The following is a 17668-nucleotide window of genomic DNA, read 5'->3' on the forward strand; positions in this document are numbered from 1 at the left end:
AGGAATGGAAGTCACCAGTCACCACTGCTCTCTGTATTATCCTTTTGTTGTTGTTTTTTCCCTACTATTACTATCATAGGATTATCATAGCATTACATATATTGCATTGAGGAAAATGCCATTGCTTTTTTCCTCCCCAGTGATGCCACTTTCTATTCATTCCTTCCCCTTCTGATGAATGCCAAACTGTGATCTCTGAAATTATCGGTAACAGAAGGCAGAAAACAGCCTTGGAAAGTTTTATGGAGGCAGGCACGTTATTTAGCTGTCTGTCTATGCCAACACAAGTATTTGTCATACTTCTTGCTTATTACTGAAGTAATGTGCCACCAATGAGAGAAATGCCAGAGATATTTAGAAACTGGCAACGCATTCCAACTAGAATACCTCTGGGCTGTCTACAGTGATACTTTGAAACTCCCAGAAGATGATCAAAGGGACAGCCTATTGGCTTAGAGTGAGTGCTGCAACTGATAAACACCTAAAACTGTGGACTCGGCAAGCTGCACAAATCAGAAAGTGACTTGCTTCACAGGAGATGCAGAGGAAAAGTACCTTGCTCAATGCGCTTATGCTAGATAATATGTCTTAATGCTTGTTTTCTCTTCTTCGTTCTCTCTGGGGCATGGTTTCTTATCAGCCTGATGAGTGAGACTTCATAAGAAAAATGGATGGGACAAGGAGAACACATTGCATGAAAAGGAAATGAAAACAGCAAGGTTTTTCTTTTAATGATCTTAAATAAATAATGGTATCGTGACCAGGCTAAGTATGAAAGCATGTGCCAGCCACATCCCTTTTCTTTAATGATTTTTAAAATTATGATTATATTACCATATATTATCCGCATGAAACAGTGCAGCAAATTGTATCAGATGAAAGGGAATGTGACAAAGAGGAGTGCTTGTTCCACAGGATTCTGCTTGCTTGTCAAGAGATTCGCCCTGATCTAGCCTAGGTCACACATCACTGAATGCAGGCTTCAGAGACCATTTTCTCAGACTGGTGGAAAATCGCACACACAAAAGGGTGGTTTGTATGCAGTTTTTCATCCTGATCCAACAGTTCCCTGTGCTCCTTCTTTTGAAGTGAAATCATGAGGTATTTGCTGCCACAGTTAATGTACCAATAAAGTCATGACAGTAAATGTTGGGTAGGCAGCAGGATCCAATGAAACAGGGGTGGGGCTTCAAAGACTGAGTTTCCCACCCTAATGTAAAGGAACTACGCAGCATCAAGGGAACATGGAATATACCTGCAGAATATCCAATTTTATGCCCATAACATTTCACATAATACTTAGAGGATTTTTTGTTTTTTGTTTTTTTTTAAAAAAAAGGAAAATTAAAACTGAAATGAGTACAAACCCTTCAGCATTTCACATATGATAACCAGGAAACCTGTGACTAAGCAACATTGCTGTTTAGTGTTTTAGTGTTAGAGTGTTTTCAAAGGGATGTGGCCAAGCGACAAAAGGGGAAAACGTATTAATAAGGAATAACACACAAAACTACTATTTTAGGCAAATTTATGAAATTTATGTACTGAGTTTAGAAAAACCTGAAAAGAGGGAAAAAAATCGGGGAATACAGCACTCTGTGTAAATTCATGTCTGTACATGACATGATTAGCAATAAATACAATATTGTATAATACATTTTTCTAAAATGAAAAATACTTTTATCAAACAACAGAATAACATCTTTGTCTCTGGTCAACTGTATGAGCTCTGTGTTCATATTCACCCAGTGCACATTGGAAATCAGGTCAAATCTCAAGTTTTCCATAACACTTATGTGGTCCCCATGTGCCAATTTAGCCAATGTAGCTTCTCAGCCTAAACTAGTTCACACATTTGTTTTTAGAATAAAAATGGGATAGAGAGATGGGGAAAATATTATGCAATGCTTTTAGTTTCTTAAATGTAATTAGTTGTGAAAAGATATAGTTGGAGAAAAATCTGATTGCCCTTAAGGAAGTCATGCTTTCCGACAGCTTTTTTAAAAATCTCAGGCTGCAGTCCTGTGCATATTTACCCAGAAGTAAGTCCCACTGAACTGACGGGAATTTATTTCTCAGAAGATATGTACATAGTTTTATCTTGGTGTAAATGCAACATTGCTCTGAAGGAGATAAAACTTGTCTCAAGGTAAGTAAGCAGTGGAACCTCTCCCAATGATCAACCTCAAAAAAATACACACAGGTTCTTGACACTGTTGCAAACAGAGGATTAGTAAATCAAAACAAAGAAAGGCAAAGAGATGAAAACCAGCAAAACTAAGCCTTTATAGATAAAATTTATGCAAATTTTAAAACAAGCAAAAATCAGAATGGAGGGGAGGAGGGAAAAATCAAATCAGGAATGCTTCTCTGCAATATTAATCCCATTTTAGGGAGTTTAGAGATGGGACTAGAAATCCATCTATCTGTGATAAAAAGAGATTGAGAAAGTACCAGGTACACAGTTCCAGGACTGCTGTAATTCACTTCATGGAAAGGAGCCAAATCTCTCCCTTTCCCTTCTTTTTGCAAAGTATGTTTGTTCTTTTTGCTTACCCCCAAAAACAATTTAGAGACACACAACACAAGGTATTCTGTTCCAAAGCCAGGAGAGGCTGCAGCCGCTTGCTTTTCCCCGAACCTAATGAAAAGGGCAAGATTGTACCCGCTCCACTCCTTTCCCTCTTGTTGAGCTATCTGAGTGTCACTCACTTGGAACATAATTAGCAACAATTGCAGACAACAGAGTATGAAATGGAAATGTGAGAAAAGGAGAAAGAAAGTGGGACATTTTAAATGTAGCTGAGAAGTTGGGATGGCAGGAAATTGTCTGGGGCTGTCCCTGTCAACCTTGAACAGTTGGCACATGTGAAGGAGAAATAATTGCGCTATTTGGGATCAAGGCATTTGAAGGCTATGTAGGAAGTATAAGGAGAAGCAAGCTAGTATTTACACTTCTGGAGAGAGGTCAGGAGAAGATAGGACAGGGATATTTTATTATTACACCAGAATCAGACACTACATATCAGCATAAAGTGGAAAATGTTTAAAAACTAGAAATTTCCTACATTATGCTTATCAACAGTAAAAAATCAATGCCACAAGAGCAGTCCTGCTCACTCAATAAAACTTTCCCATTTTGTCTTCCTCATTACTTCCCCCTGTATTTCCCCCCAAATATACTCTGGAAGATCCTTCATCCTCTGAAAGTCATTTTTGGAAGTCACCCCACTGGTGGAAGTAACCATGTGTTTCTGTGTGTGTGTGCCTTCAAGTCACCTGTCGACTTAAAGCAACCTCATAGGTTTTCTTGGGCAAAGAATACACAGAGGTGATTTTACCATTTCTTTCCTCTGAAATATAACCTACAGCACCTGGCATTCATTTGTAGTCTCCCATCCAAGTACGAACCAGAGCTGACATTGCTTAATAGCCAATTATCAGACAGGGTCTTGTGCCTAAGTGGTTAAAAATCCAACCCTGGAAGAAGAATTACCAACTCTAATGCTCCAGGGCAGTGGTTCCCAAACTTTGATTATCCAGGTGTTTTAGACTTCAGCTCCCAGAAGCCCCACTCATCTTGGCCAACACTCAAGAATTCTGGGAACAGAAGTCCCAAACACCTGAAATACCAAAGTTTCGGAACCACTGGTCTAGGGGAAAGTTTATACCATTTATAACTAATGACATTGTTGCTTTCAGAAGCAACCACTTCTTGCAAAGAAACATCTGGAAGGTAGTGTTTGAGACCCTACTCCTGTTCCCATCTCACCCATAGACAACATTGTAGGCACATTTGCTTTGATAACGACTTTTTGGTTGGAAGTGTTGCACTACTGCTTTTTTGCCTAGTGACATGTTGGTGCATCTCCTGCTTGGTTTCAGGCTTTGGGGATCTATATTTGGACTGGCTTTTCTGTTACAGAGCAACAGATCATTCCGTTATCAGCTTCATTAGTATAAATTACAGGACCATCTTGCCTGTCCCCTGAGTCTCACTAAAGGTAGCTGTGGAAGGAAATTAGATCCAAGTTAAAGCTTAAGTACAATAAAACACTAATAAATTTCCTTGAGAAGCATGAAGAGAAATATACAAGCATTGTATGTGAAATATAATTTTTAATGAATCTCATAAATAATAAGCTAACCTCATTGTCTTTGTATTAAGCCTTCTCACTTTCACTGGGAGCAGATTTACAGGATGCAAGTTCTGTAATTAAGGCAAATATGTTTTTCAGGTTAGGGTAAATCCCTTTTGTTTATGCCCACAAGCTACATATTGACTGCGTTCATTTCTATTAGCACTAAGATGTTGTATTTTAATTAAGTAAATAGAGTTTCTCATTAGCTTAACACTTTGCAAATTTAGCCTTGGCATATTATCTTCCAGAAAGTTCTTTGCCATTTAGATTAGCTGTCATGTGTAATTAGCCAGGGCCACTAACAACTTTAGTCCCCCTCAACATCTTTCTGGGACTGTGTGTGTGTGTGTGTAGGCACGCATGTGCGCATGTGCCTCCAAGTTGCCTGTTGACTTAGGGTGCCCCCATGGTTTCCACTGAGTTTTCTTAGACAAGGAATCCTCAGGGGTGGTTTTTCACATTCCTTCCTCTGAAACATAGCCTACAACAGCTGGTGTTCATTGGCGGACTCCCATCCAAGTAGTAACCAGGGCTGACCCTGTGTAGCTTCGAAGATCAGGATGCTACAAAAGAGGAAGGTTGTCATTCCAGCACCTTCCATCATTTTGGGCATTTAGCAAAGAGGACAGCAATACCAACAGACAGTGTGGGAGTATTAAATCCTGAGCTCACCAGAGCAGAACTGAAATTATTGGGCATTGGCAGCACAACTGAAGCAAGCCCTATACAGATCCAGGTCAAAGGGGTTCTCTATGGAGTGTTGGAAATTGCTAGAAGGCAGTGGCAAGACTGTAGTGAAGTGCTCTCTCGTCCCTTACCACTTTCCCGCGCCTTCATTTATCTCCCTGCTACTCTAACTCTTAAACAATATTCCAATATTATCCTAATGGTTCATGTGAGTTAAGAGGACTTTATCATGAACTGAACACATGCAAAATACTGCATTCAAATGATATTGTGCTCACTTTTAAGACTGAAAAGAGACAGTGGGAGGAAAGGGGAGAGGTCTTGATTTCTGTCTTTGCTCAATGACCTTGCTTGGTGCAGCAAATGGGATTTAAGAGTGAAGTCACATTTTCTAGAAATGAAAATGAGTACAGAAAAGAGTGATGTTCACCAAGCATGGGAAGAAAAGGAACTTTCTTAGGAGGGTGATGTTTGCTTTAATCAGGGGTCAAAGGCCAATCTTGGAAAAGTTATTTTTGGCCATCCCAGTTGTCATGCTGGCTGTATGATTCTGGGAACTGTAGTGCCAAATATAGCTTTTCCAAACCCTTGAATTAAGAGTGCAAGATGCTTTTACTGACGGATTCAAGATCGGGTAAAGTGTATAAATGCTATTCTCAATAAACTGCATAGAGCTGTTAGTCCGCTGGGCATATTCAAGCATTTTTTCTTACTTCTACTAGTGACCTTGGAACATATTGCTTCCTATTACAGAATATTAAAAGCAAGTTACTGAACACAGCAGCGCAATTCCAACTGTTAGTTCCAGCTAGAACTAACAGTGGGATTAGACCCGCTGATACAGTAGGTTTAAAATTCAGTGGTTGATTCAATGGGACTAGAAACTGGATGTAGGCCAACCATGTTTAAGTTGGGCAGCAAAAAATACATGTTATCCTTGCTCTTGAATACAATTCGTTGGACTAATCAATTCTCCATATTTTCAAGCTCCCAGTTCCTGTTCTTGTTTCTGTTCTTGTTTCTGAGGAGGGTAAAAGCTAAATATCTAAAATAAATAACTTTCAAATGATTTCCCCTTTCATTTGTCTCTCTGTTTACCTGTGTATAAGCCCGTATCTTCATTCCTTAAAACAAATTTTACAAACAGTCTGTTTTCAGCAGGGCCAACCCTGCCATTAGGCATTAGGCAGAATCTTCATCTACACTGTAGGGAAAAAATGCAACTTGACACCACTTTAATTGCCATTGCTCAATGCTGTGGGATTATGGAAGTTTTAGTTTTGTGGGATCTGTAGTTTTCAGAGAGCATTGGTGTCACAACAAGCTACAAATCCCAGGTTTCCATAGGAAGGAGCCATGACAGTTAAAGCAGTGTCAGACTGCATTAACCGTACAGTGTGGCAGCAGTCAGAGCAAGATAACTTCCACATAGGGCAGATACTGGTGGGGGACAAGAAGTGGCCCTTAGCAATTCCTTCTGAACCATAACAGCCATTCCTCTCTGTAAGCTAATGGACCTTTTTGGATGGATGGATGGATGATTCGTCCAGCATCTACCTTGCTACCCTCCAGTGCAACACTCAATTGACCTTTGTGTCATCTTCTATATATTCTAATAGAAGGAAAAGTTCCATCTTGTCTTCTCCCTCGTGGAGCAAAGTATTTTGGGCAACCTTGACTTCAGAGAATCTTTAGAGCCATCTCAGTGCATTTTTCTATTTGTATCCAGCAGGTGTGGTGCAGCTGGTGTGTGAAAATTTGCTGTGTTTGCTGCTTGAATTAGGATACTATATGATAGTGGGGGAGGGGCAGAATGTCTTGTGTACACAAACAGTGATAGGGAAAGACAAGTGGCTCATCTTGAAAACTTGTAGGAAGCTATTTTTTAGGAACCATGAATCTGCATGAAGCTAATACACACTGCAGAAATAAAGTTGTTTCATACCACTTTAACTGTCATGGTTCCAGCCTGTGGGATTTGTGATTTGGTAGTTTGGTGAGGTGTTTGGCCTGACCTGTCAGAGAGCTCCAGTGCCTCACCAAACTACAAAGCTCAGGATTCTGTCTGACAGCATAAGAACAGTTAAAGTAGTGTAAGGCTGGCTTATTTCTGCTGTGTGGATACACCCATGGTGTAGTGATTTGATCACTGGACTACAACTCATCTGAATCCCCACTCACCCATGGAAGCCACTGGATGACCTTAGGCAAGCCACACTCTTTCAGCCACAAAGAAAAGCATAGGAAAACTCTCTTTAAACAAATATTACCACAAAAACCTCATGATAGGTTCACCTCACCATAAGTCAGAAACAACTTGAAGGTATACAAAAAGAGCAGCAATTAATCTGCTGACTGCTAATTTCACCTCCTTGCTCTACATGTTCTGATGTCACCTATTCTAAGATACTTTTCATTTCCCCACCAGCCTCAATGTACATCAGCCACTATTGAAATATATTGTGTACTATTATTGTTATTATACAGCAAAACATTCCACGAAGAGCTCAACGATTCCTTATTCTTCTAGGAATCCTTTTACCTGTATAATATAGCCCCAGGTCAACAGTATGTGTGGAGTAGCTGGGACTTCTAAGATTTTCTAACAGGTATAACATCCCCAGCTATTCCATACATGCAGTTGCACTGGAACTATGATATATAGGCCGAAGGATTCCTGAAAGAATGGGAAAGCCCTGAGATTTCCAGGAGACAAGTAATTTATTTATCTAGAGTATTTATACCCCATGGAAGGGGCTGGGGAAAGAATCCACTGCATTTGTGGGTGGTTTGGCATGGGACATTTGTCCAGTTGTCCAGTTTTCAAGTGTAAATTGTTCCAAACTGGTATGGGGGATTTAGGGAATTCTAGGGCTTTGTCCATCCCTATACTGGAGTGTAACAGGTGCAGGTGAGAAGTGATGAAGTACCGTTATGTCATAATTTAAAGTTAGGATTATCCATGTCATTTTATTTCCCATGTCTATGTATGGTTGAGAAAGCTTAAAGGCACCAGATACCAGCTGATCTGGGAGGACAAGCAGGGTCAGCCCTGGTAAGTACTTGGATGGGAGACCACCAATGTATACCAGGTAAGGTAGGCCATATTTCAGAGGAAGGAACTAATAACACAACATCTGAATATTCCTTGACTAAGAAAACCCTATGAAATTCATGAGGTCACCCTAAATTGAAAGATAACTTGAAGACATTAAAACATATGCAAGGTTCTTCCAGATTAATCTAAATAAGAACCAGTTCCCATGATATATCTGTGTGTGTGTGTGTGTGTGTATTGCCTATTGTTATTGCTTCTAAACCCATTTGTTTCATTCTTTGGGGGATCTGTTTGCAGCAATTTTTTTGAATCTGCACTAAGGCCTGTTACAGACTGCCAAAATAAAGCTGCTTCGGGTCTCTTTGGAGGTATGCTGTTTAAATGATGCATGCATCCTAAGAATCCGGAAGCTGCACCAAAGCTGCACTCCAGTGCTTAGGAATGGAGTGTGGCTTTGGCGCGACCTCCGGACTCTTAGGACCCATGCATCATTTAAATAGCATACCTCCAAAGAGACCCGAAGCAGCTTTATTTTGGCAGTCTGTAACAGGCCAAAGATTTTTTTTAAATGTGAGGGCATGGTTTTCTGAGGTGGTCTTATGGTCTGAATTTTTTAAGAGTCAGAGAGTTATAATGCAAAAGTGCTGTTTGACATGTCCTATAACACTATACCACAAACAAACAAACAAACAAGAAGGGAAGGGAAGGGAAGATGTTGTTAGAATGTCTCAAAACTAGAAAGAAACCCATTAAAGTATATAATAATAATAATAATAATAATAATAAATAAAAGTTTTATTTGTATACCGCGCCTTCCTTAGATCAGGGCGGTTTACACACATTATACATATACATTCAGTGAATTAAAAACAAAACCACACCGTACATTACACAGTAAAAATAGAACAGCTAAAACCCCATTAGCCCATCCTCATGGCCACGGAAGAGGAGGGAGGCCCTTAGGAATTTTTATGGGGGGAATGCTTGCTGGAATAAGAAGGTCTTCAGGTCCTTCTTAAATTGGGCCAGGGAGGTAGTCGAGCGGAGCTCGACGGGCAGCATGTTCCAAAGGGCCGGGGCAGCGATGGAGAAAGTCCGCCTAGTGACGGAGGAGAGTCTGGCCCCCGGCACCTTTAGTAGTTGCTGCCCGGATGTTCTGAGGGTGCGGGACGGAATATATGGGGAGAGGCGGTCCTTCAGGTATCCTGGGCCCAAGCCATTTAGGGCTTTATAGGTGATCACCAACACCTTATATTGGGCCCGGAAGCGAATCAGCAGCCAGTGAAGATCTTTCAGCACTGGTGTTATATGGCTGGTCCTAGAAACTCCAGTGACCAGCCTGGCTGCCATATTTTGCACCATCTGTAGCTTCCGGGTTTGGTATAAGGGTTGCCCCATGTAGAGTACATTGCAGAAATCCAGTTCCGAGGTTACCAGAGCATGTACAACAGTTTCAAGGTCCCTCTGGGCCAGGTATGGGCGCAGCTGGCGAATAAGCCGAAGCTGATGGCAGGTGCTCCTGATCGTCGCGTTCACCTGAGCAGTCAGGTGAAGCGACGAGTCAAGAAGCACCCCCAGACTGCGCACGGAGTCCTTCACAGGGAGCATGACCCCGTTCAGGACAGGTGGAACCACCGCCATTCCTGGGCCAGGGGAACCTATCACGAGTACCTCCATTTTCTCTGGATTCAACTTGAGTCGGTTTTCCCTCATCCAGCCCATTACTGACTCCAGACAGGCCACGAGAGGAGAGACGCCATCCTCAGTCACTGCATCAGTCGGAGACATAGAGAAAATAATCTGGGTGTCATCAGCGTACTGATAACCCCACGGCCCATGTCTCTGGATGATCTCTCCCAGCGGTTTCATGTAAATGTTAAATAGCATGGGAGACAGAATGGCTCCTTGAGGGACCCCAGTTATAAGGGCCCGCTCGTCGGAGCAGACGTCTCCCAGCTGCACCATCTGGGACCTCCCAGAGAGGTAGGACCGGAACCACTGGAGCACAGTGCCCCCGATTCCCACCTCTGCCAGGCGCCCCAGAAGGATACCATGGTCTATGGTATCGAAAGCCGCTGAGATGTCCAAGAGCACCAACAGGGACACGCTTCCCCTGTCGATGCCCAGACGGAGATCAGCGACCAAGGCGACCATGGCTGTCTCAACCCCGTAACCCGCCCGGAAGCCAGTTTGAAATGGGTCCAGATAATCCGTTTCATCCAAGACCGCCTGAAGTTGGATTGCAACCGCCCTCTCGATCACCTTTCCCAAAAATGGCAGCAGCGAAACTGGCCGATAATTATTGTGTACCAGGGGGTCGAGGGAGGGCTTTTTTAAAATAGGTTTTACAATGGCCAATTTAAGTTCTGATGGAAATTGGCCCTCCCTCAAAGATGTATTAATAATCCGGCGTAGCAACGAAGTTGCCGCCGGTCCCCCCCTGGGCCGCTAGCCACGAGGGACAGGGATCGAGAGAGCAAGTCGTCCTCCGAACACTTCCGAGGATCTTGTCCACATCATCGGTACTCACCAACTCAAACCGATCCAGTTTAATAGAGTCCACGGAGGCTCTGGACACCTCTACCCTCGGTTCTGCTTGAATGTCGGCATCAAGACCTTCGCTTATCCGAGAGGTTTTATCCGCGAAAAAGTCGTTAAATTGGTCACAGCAGGCCTTAGAAGGTTCAAGGATCTGGTTCAGGGTAGGAGGGAGCTGAGTTAGCTCCCTGAACACCCTGAACAACTCTGCCGGACGCGACTCCGCGGACGCAATACGAGCACCATAGAACGAATTCTTTGCTGCTTGTATTGCCTCTCCGTAGTCCTTTAACAGAAGGTCTAGGAGAGCCTTGTCGTCTAAGCAAAGGTGTTTCCGCCAACGGTACTCTAGCCGTCGCAGTTCCCGCTTCCTAGCCCGGAGATCTTCCGTATACCAGGGCTTACATTTGGAAGCGGGCCTGAGAGGGCACTTGGGAGCGATGCTGTGTATAGCCCTTGAAAGACCGGTATTCCAAATACCAGTGAGGGCATCAACAGAGTCGCCGTCGCTTCCAACCATGAACCCCTCTAAGGCCTCTTGGAACCTCTCAGGTTCCATCAGCCTTCGAGGGTGGACCATCCGAATAGGTCCACCACCCCCGGGGGGGATCTGGGTAGAGACCTTGATTTTTGCCTCTACCAGGAAATGATCCGTCCATGACAAGGGGGAAATGTTAACTATTTCCGCCCACGGATTCTCCGCATCCGAACAGAAGACCAAATCGAGAGTATTACCTGCACAATGTGTGGGACCCTGTATCATCTGGGACAGGCCCATGGCCGTCATGGTCTCCATGAATTCCCGAGCCGCACCGGATGGAACATAGCTGGCCGCAAGAGGGATGTTGAGGTCACCCAGGACAAGTAGCCTGGGTGTCTCCAACATCAGATCTGCGACCAGCTGTGTCAGCTCGTTAAGGGAGTTCGCTAGCGCACGGGGTGGCCGATACACTAACAGAATCCCTAGACTGTCCCTAGCCTTTAGGGTCAAGTAGATACACTCAATATAGGACGTCTGTCGGATGTGGTTCCTGATGAGGGACACGGTGTTCCTATGTATCAAGGCCACACACCCCCCCCGCCCACCTAACCTGGGCTGGTCCTTCACCGAGAACCCGGCAGGCAGGGCCTGAGCCCACACAGCATCCCCTTCAGGCCCTAGCCAGGTCTCGGTAATGCAAGCCAGGTCGCAATTTGAGTCCTCCACGAGATCGTGAAGGATGTGGGTCTTGTTGTTGACTGACCTGGCATTGCACAGGAGCAGCGACAGGGTTTGTGGCACGGTTGGAGCGACCCTCAGGTTCCTTTGGTTGGGAGGGGGGGCCGGAAGGGGGGATAGATATGATGCATCGATCCCTCCTTCCCCTGGAACGGGGAATGTGGCAGGTGCTGCCAGGAAGAGCCAGGAAAAAGTCTGGGATAACAGAAGTTTGGATATTCTTTTGAAAACTCAAGCACTATAGCAACAAATACTACAACTTCCTGATAAATTTGTACTGCTTGGGGCAGGCCACCATGAAAAATGAAAAGTCATTCCCATTCTGCAATTCTTCTGTTATTCTAGAAACTTTTCAAATCTAGCGTATCTGCTCATATGTAAAACATGAATTGATTGGTCCAATTTGCGAGGCATATTTTGTTTTGTTGCTTAAAATACAGTCATCAATTATTAACCATGTGTCACAAATATTCATGAGCCACATAATACAAAAAATAACCCACCTCTAGTAATTTTAGATATGAATTAGTACAACTTCCATGTTGGATCTCCTTTTCTTTTTTCCCCTTCTGCTGTATTTCTTCGCAGTAAGCAGATGCGTTGACAAGATGTTTAATCTTTCTTACTATCTCTTTCGACTGTAGCTAAAGCATATGGATAGTATTTTTAATGAAACTCTACAGTTCTATAGAGAGAATTTATAGCTGCCTCATATTTGAGGTCACCCATTATAAATTGGAAAATTCATTGCAAAAGAAACACTTTTTTTTATAAGAACCATCTCACATAAATTAATGTTCTAACTCTCTGGATATTTTAATTTCTAAAATAAATCTCCTGTTGGCAAGCCACTAACCTTTTTGGGGAGGGTCTGGCATCTCTACGTTGGAAGAAGAAAATGCATTTCGCCCTTTCATGTTTGCTTTTCATGAAGTGAAAAAGTAGACTCACATCCGAATAACATTACAGAAATAAAATGTTGACTTGTGAAGCCCAATGTAAAATATCGCCCCTAAACCATGTTTTCATAGCTTCTGAAATAAGTAGAATTCCTCCTTTGTTAAAGAGGCAGCTCAGTGACTATTTTTATATATGTTGATTTTGTAATGACTTCAGCGGGAGCTTTTCTCAAGGGCTTTTTCATAGGACTACAGACTCTCTGCATAGATCCAATATTTTAAAATTGTACTAGGCACCAACAGAGGTCTGTCGTCCTGACATAGAAGAATCACAAAACTATCCTTTAATTTAGCATTAGTGTTTCTTCATTCTTTTAACAGAAGGGCTCCTGCCCTTTGTGGGACAGAAATACAAGAAAGACTGGAAGAAGCAATGCTTCATTAATCCATAGAATCATAGAGTTAGAAGGGATCAGAAAAGTCCTGTAGACCATTACGCTGCATACAGGAAGACAGAACTAAAGCATTCCTGAAAGATGCCCATCCAAGCTCTGTTTAGAAAATTCAGGAAAAAGAAGAGTCTACTGCTCTCCAATGCAGTCTAATCCACCATTTTACAGATCTTATCATCAGGACATTCTTCCTAACATTTAAATGGAATCTTTTTCTTCTTCTAATATGAACCCCTTTATTCATGTTCATGTTCTATGATGCATCCACACTTCAGTTTGACACCGCTTTAATTGCCATAACTCAGTACTATGGAATTCTGGGATTTGTAGTTTTGTGAGATATTTTGCCTTCTCAAAGTGCTCCCCAAAGAATCTTAGAATTTGAAGAGACCTCAAGGGCCACCCAGTCCAACTTCCCTGAATCAAAGCATCCCCAACAGATGGCCATCCATTCTCAAAACTCTCCAAAAAAGGAGACTCCTCCACACTCTGACAGTGTGTGTCCCACTGTGTCAAGCAGCTCTTACTGAAGTCCTTCCTAATGTTGAGGTAGGATCTCTTTTCCTGTAATTTGAATCCATTCCTCCAGGCCCTATTCTCTGGAACAGCAGAAAACAGGCTTGCTCTATCCTCAAACAAGCTTAGTCCATCTTCTTCTGCCACAACAAACTACAAATCCCAGGATCCCATAGGATGGAGCCTGGACAGTTAAAATAGGGCGAATCTACACTAATTCTGTAGCGTAGATGCTGCCTAGAGCACGAACCAAGCAAAAAACCAAGCTTTCTCTATTTCCTACATGAAATCTCTGGAGATATTTTAAAAGATACTTATCATGTTACCTCTTATTCCTCTCTTTTCAAAGCTCAGTATACCCCAGCTCCCTAAGCTGTTCCTTATAAAGCTTGGATTCCAGATCTTTGATCATTTTACATACGCTCCTGTGGGCACATTTCACCTTGTCAATAACTTTTTAGAATTGTGGTACTCAACTGGACACAATATTACAGGGTGAGGTGTAACCAAAGCAGAATGGAATTATTGCTTCCCTTGATCTGATGGCAATATTACTTTCCTTGATCTGGACACTATACTGCTGTTGAAGCAGCCTAGAATTACATTGCCATCACATCACATTGCTGACTGTTGATTTCCTTTCCTCTTTACAATCCATAGAACTATTGCATCCTGGTAGCAAGTAGTAAGGCAGAGCCTGGACAGTAAAGACATCCACAATCATTTCTGGGAGTATAACAGGCTGCGAGTTGTTTTGTTACATCTGGATAAGCTTGGCCTGGCATGTGGTAAGAATCCCAGGCATTTGAACCCCATCCCCCACCCAGCCTGAGAGGTGAGGTGGTGACACAAATGATAAAAGTGGAATCCACATGGATTAAAGCCATGGATGAAAGCCATGTGTGGCGTTCCCCCCCCCTTTCACCTAGTGGGGGACAGGTCCCACAGACTCACAAGCTGAGTATGTCCTTGATCACCTCCACCCGAAGGCCCTTTAAGAGGACCCAGACTCAGGATGCATGCTTCCCAAATTGGATCTAGTCCCATACCCAGACCCTTGTAAGCAGAGGTCATACAGTTACGATACTATATTCAGAACAGTAGCTTTTATTCCATACCATGACCAAAGGGACGAAGTGTAAGGCAAAATTTGTGGCCAGCATAAGGGCTGCCTCCAGATGAGCAAATTGTAAGCCTCCCCAATGGCAAACAGAGGACCTGTCTGATGACATCTACTAGTGAAGCCCTGCCCCTGGTCAAAATTGATTTGCCATGTTTTCCATGCTTAGGAAAGAAAGATCAACTGACACCAGGAGTATGGGAATCAAACCCCAGTGGATACCAAGGGCCCACCATACACAAAATTATCTCTTTTGGCAATTGAGAAGGCTATAAAAGGGTATAAAATGCTCGTGGCATGCACCCAGATAATCATTCTGCTTTTAGTGCAGTACATTGCATTGGTTTCATTTCCAGACTGTACGATACAGTAACAGGAAGGGTTTCTCCACACTATCAAGGGGTCAAAGTACTGATGGTCTCTTTGTTCTTATGTTACCTTGGAAAGGTGAACAATGAAGCCATCACATCACAGAAGTGTTAATACAACCTTAGCAATTCTGTGGTTCTCTGCATATCTCCTGCCTAATCACCAGCTGTTCTAGAGTCTTTTCAGGTTGAGATATGGAATAAAAGTGTATGAACCAGTATGAAACATGTGTAGGCAACAAGCATATATAGCATACCCTCCAACCGCCCTGATTTGGCAGAGACGATCCAACCTTGCCCTCTCACTTTTTGAGCTGCTTTTAAAATGGCCAGGCCAGTGTTGCTCTCCTTCTTCCATGTTCCCTCTTTGCCTCTGGCTTATTTCAATTGTTGCAAAATGAGTTCAAAGTGCAAAAGTAGTTTGCACTCAGTTAACTCAGCAGAAAGGAGGACAGAGGAGGGACAGAATCCTGCCCATCCCAGGAAGCTCAGGCTAAAGTAAACCAACCTGCAGCCTCACCTAGCATGTGTGTTTTTCCTCATTAATAACATTTGTCACTAATTAAATGCCTTAAGCCTTTCAAAAATAGTAGGTAGAAAAAATCAGCATATAATGACTGGCTAATCTAATTGTATTTGTAAGGGACACACAGACCGTGTTTTCCAGAATATGGCCATGACATCTTAGTAGCCCTCAAAGCAAATACAAATGTCAAACATTTAATTCAAAACTTTTAAATACTCTCCCCAGATTCCAGGGGGAAGGTATGGCCATGCTGGTTGTAGGATCCTAGAACGATAGTCGTTTTTCCAAGCTCTGCAACAGCAATATAAATAGCCTGCAGCTGTGTGCCTTGGGGTTTATAGATGTTGAGAATGAAAGTGAAGGAACTTTTTTGCTATTTTTATATTTCTAGGCATTGGGGGACTGGGAGAACCTGGGGTGCTTTCTTTCACTTCTGTTTTGTTTTCATATTTAGGATTCTGTGTAGGTGTTGATGCATTTCATTCTTTTAATATACCTTTTAAAGAAAGTATCTTTGTAAAGTCATCCATCTTAGTGGCTCCTTGGGCTGGAAAGGCTATAAAATGAAGCAAATAAATACAAGCACCTTTTTAATGTATAAAAGTTACAACAGCTTAAATAGATGTATTCATTCCCTCCAAAAGCAGGGACCTCAAAAGCAGTCAGTTAAAACTGTTAATAGATTTTACACAAGATGTAATGGCAACACATGGTATCCATTTTGTTATAAGGAGTTACACTAGTAAAGCATGGTCTGAATCAGCTTGCAAATATAATTAGCACTGGTTACAATAGAACATGTACAGAATGCCGATAGGAACAACATGAAATAAACAAGAATTTGTAAGGATGAAAGTGAATGCACGGCAGAAGATTAAACATTTACAGCTCATCTACAATAACTTTAAATAATATATAAGAAGATACTATTATACTGAATGCTAAAGGAACAAATGCCACATCGGAAGAAAAAAACTTTAACAATATAACTTTATGAAATGTATATAGGAAAAATCTGGGGGGAAATAATGCATATTATGCATTATTCAAGTTTTTAAAATCTTTTTGGAAATAAATATGCAAAAGCAATGGCTAAACTCATTTTTTAAAAAATAAATCCCTCAGGAAGAGGCAAAACTCAATAAGGCCACATAAAGCTTTCATAAGATAATAAGCATTTATTCACATATGACATGTTTTCCAAACAGATATTCAGACCAAATTGTGCAATACTGTAGAGAGAACAGACTAGGTTGAACATACATTGAGGTATTTTCCAAGTTCCATGAAAGTCTGTGCTATAATTATTACCTTTTAAGATGGGGTGATCCATCTGATGTTACAACTCCCATCAGTCCTAGAGACCATAGCTAGTGGTGAAGGATGCTGGGAGTTGCAGTCCAGCCACATCTGGAGGTCCACATTTTGCCCAGCCATGCTTTAAGATGCCATAGGACTCTTATTTAAATGTATGTCCGGGTAGGAATTTGGCCAAGCAAAAAGGGAGTTTTGATTAGGGCTAAAAAATGGACATAAGTTTGAACAGACGGTCCATAAGGCCTGTCATCACAGATGGGAAAACAAATGTTGAGCAGTTCATATAAGGACTTTGAAAGTACTGTTTTCTCATTTGCTCAAACTGCCTGAGTGGTAGCTCCTCTAGTTAGGCTTGGTATTTTCATCTGTGTGATATGCAACATTTACCACCCAGTCTAATAAAGGGCTTTTCAGCTTGCAGGTCAATAGATATGAGAAAGCCTACCACGTCCATAGTTTTCAAAGACAGATCCAGACCTAGAATTGATTTGGAATCCAGGATTCTCAAGAACATGGGTATCAGGGAATAAAAGTTTGCACACAGACACATGAGCAGGTGTGGAATCTAATCTATAATAAAATATGCCATATTCTCCAAAAGAAGAAAAAGCCCAAGTGGTTTCCTTTGGACTTTCTGCCATCTAAATGTGAATTAAGTTTATAATGAGTATCCAGAAGTATGATTCAAACAGGCCAAACAGATTGGACTGCACAGTGAAGTCACAACTTTCTGCCCATCCACTTGTATAGAGATGGATTTGCTGTGATCCCCAAAGGCATAGTTCTCCCACAGATGGGTGTCAGCCACATGAGCTTCATGGTTGTT

At 42.2% G+C, this 17668-nt stretch overlaps 1 long non-coding RNA gene across 1 annotated transcript; it reads right to left on the reverse strand.

The window, feature by feature from the left end:
• Positions 1 to 4099: 4099 nt before the first annotated feature.
• Positions 4100 to 15369, reverse strand: LOC121919794. The gene is made up of 3 exons (XR_006101584.1): positions 15257 to 15369; positions 12148 to 12288; positions 4100 to 4210 (listed from the first exon to the last, which is right to left on the reverse strand). It is a non-coding gene; the product is annotated as an uncharacterized LOC121919794 (long non-coding RNA).
• Between the last annotated feature and the right edge of the window lie 2299 nt (positions 15370 to 17668).

Source organism: Sceloporus undulatus, chromosome 1 (assembly GCF_019175285.1).
Source record: "Sceloporus undulatus isolate JIND9_A2432 ecotype Alabama chromosome 1, SceUnd_v1.1, whole genome shotgun sequence".
Taxonomy (NCBI): domain Eukaryota; kingdom Metazoa; phylum Chordata; class Lepidosauria; order Squamata; family Phrynosomatidae; genus Sceloporus; species Sceloporus undulatus.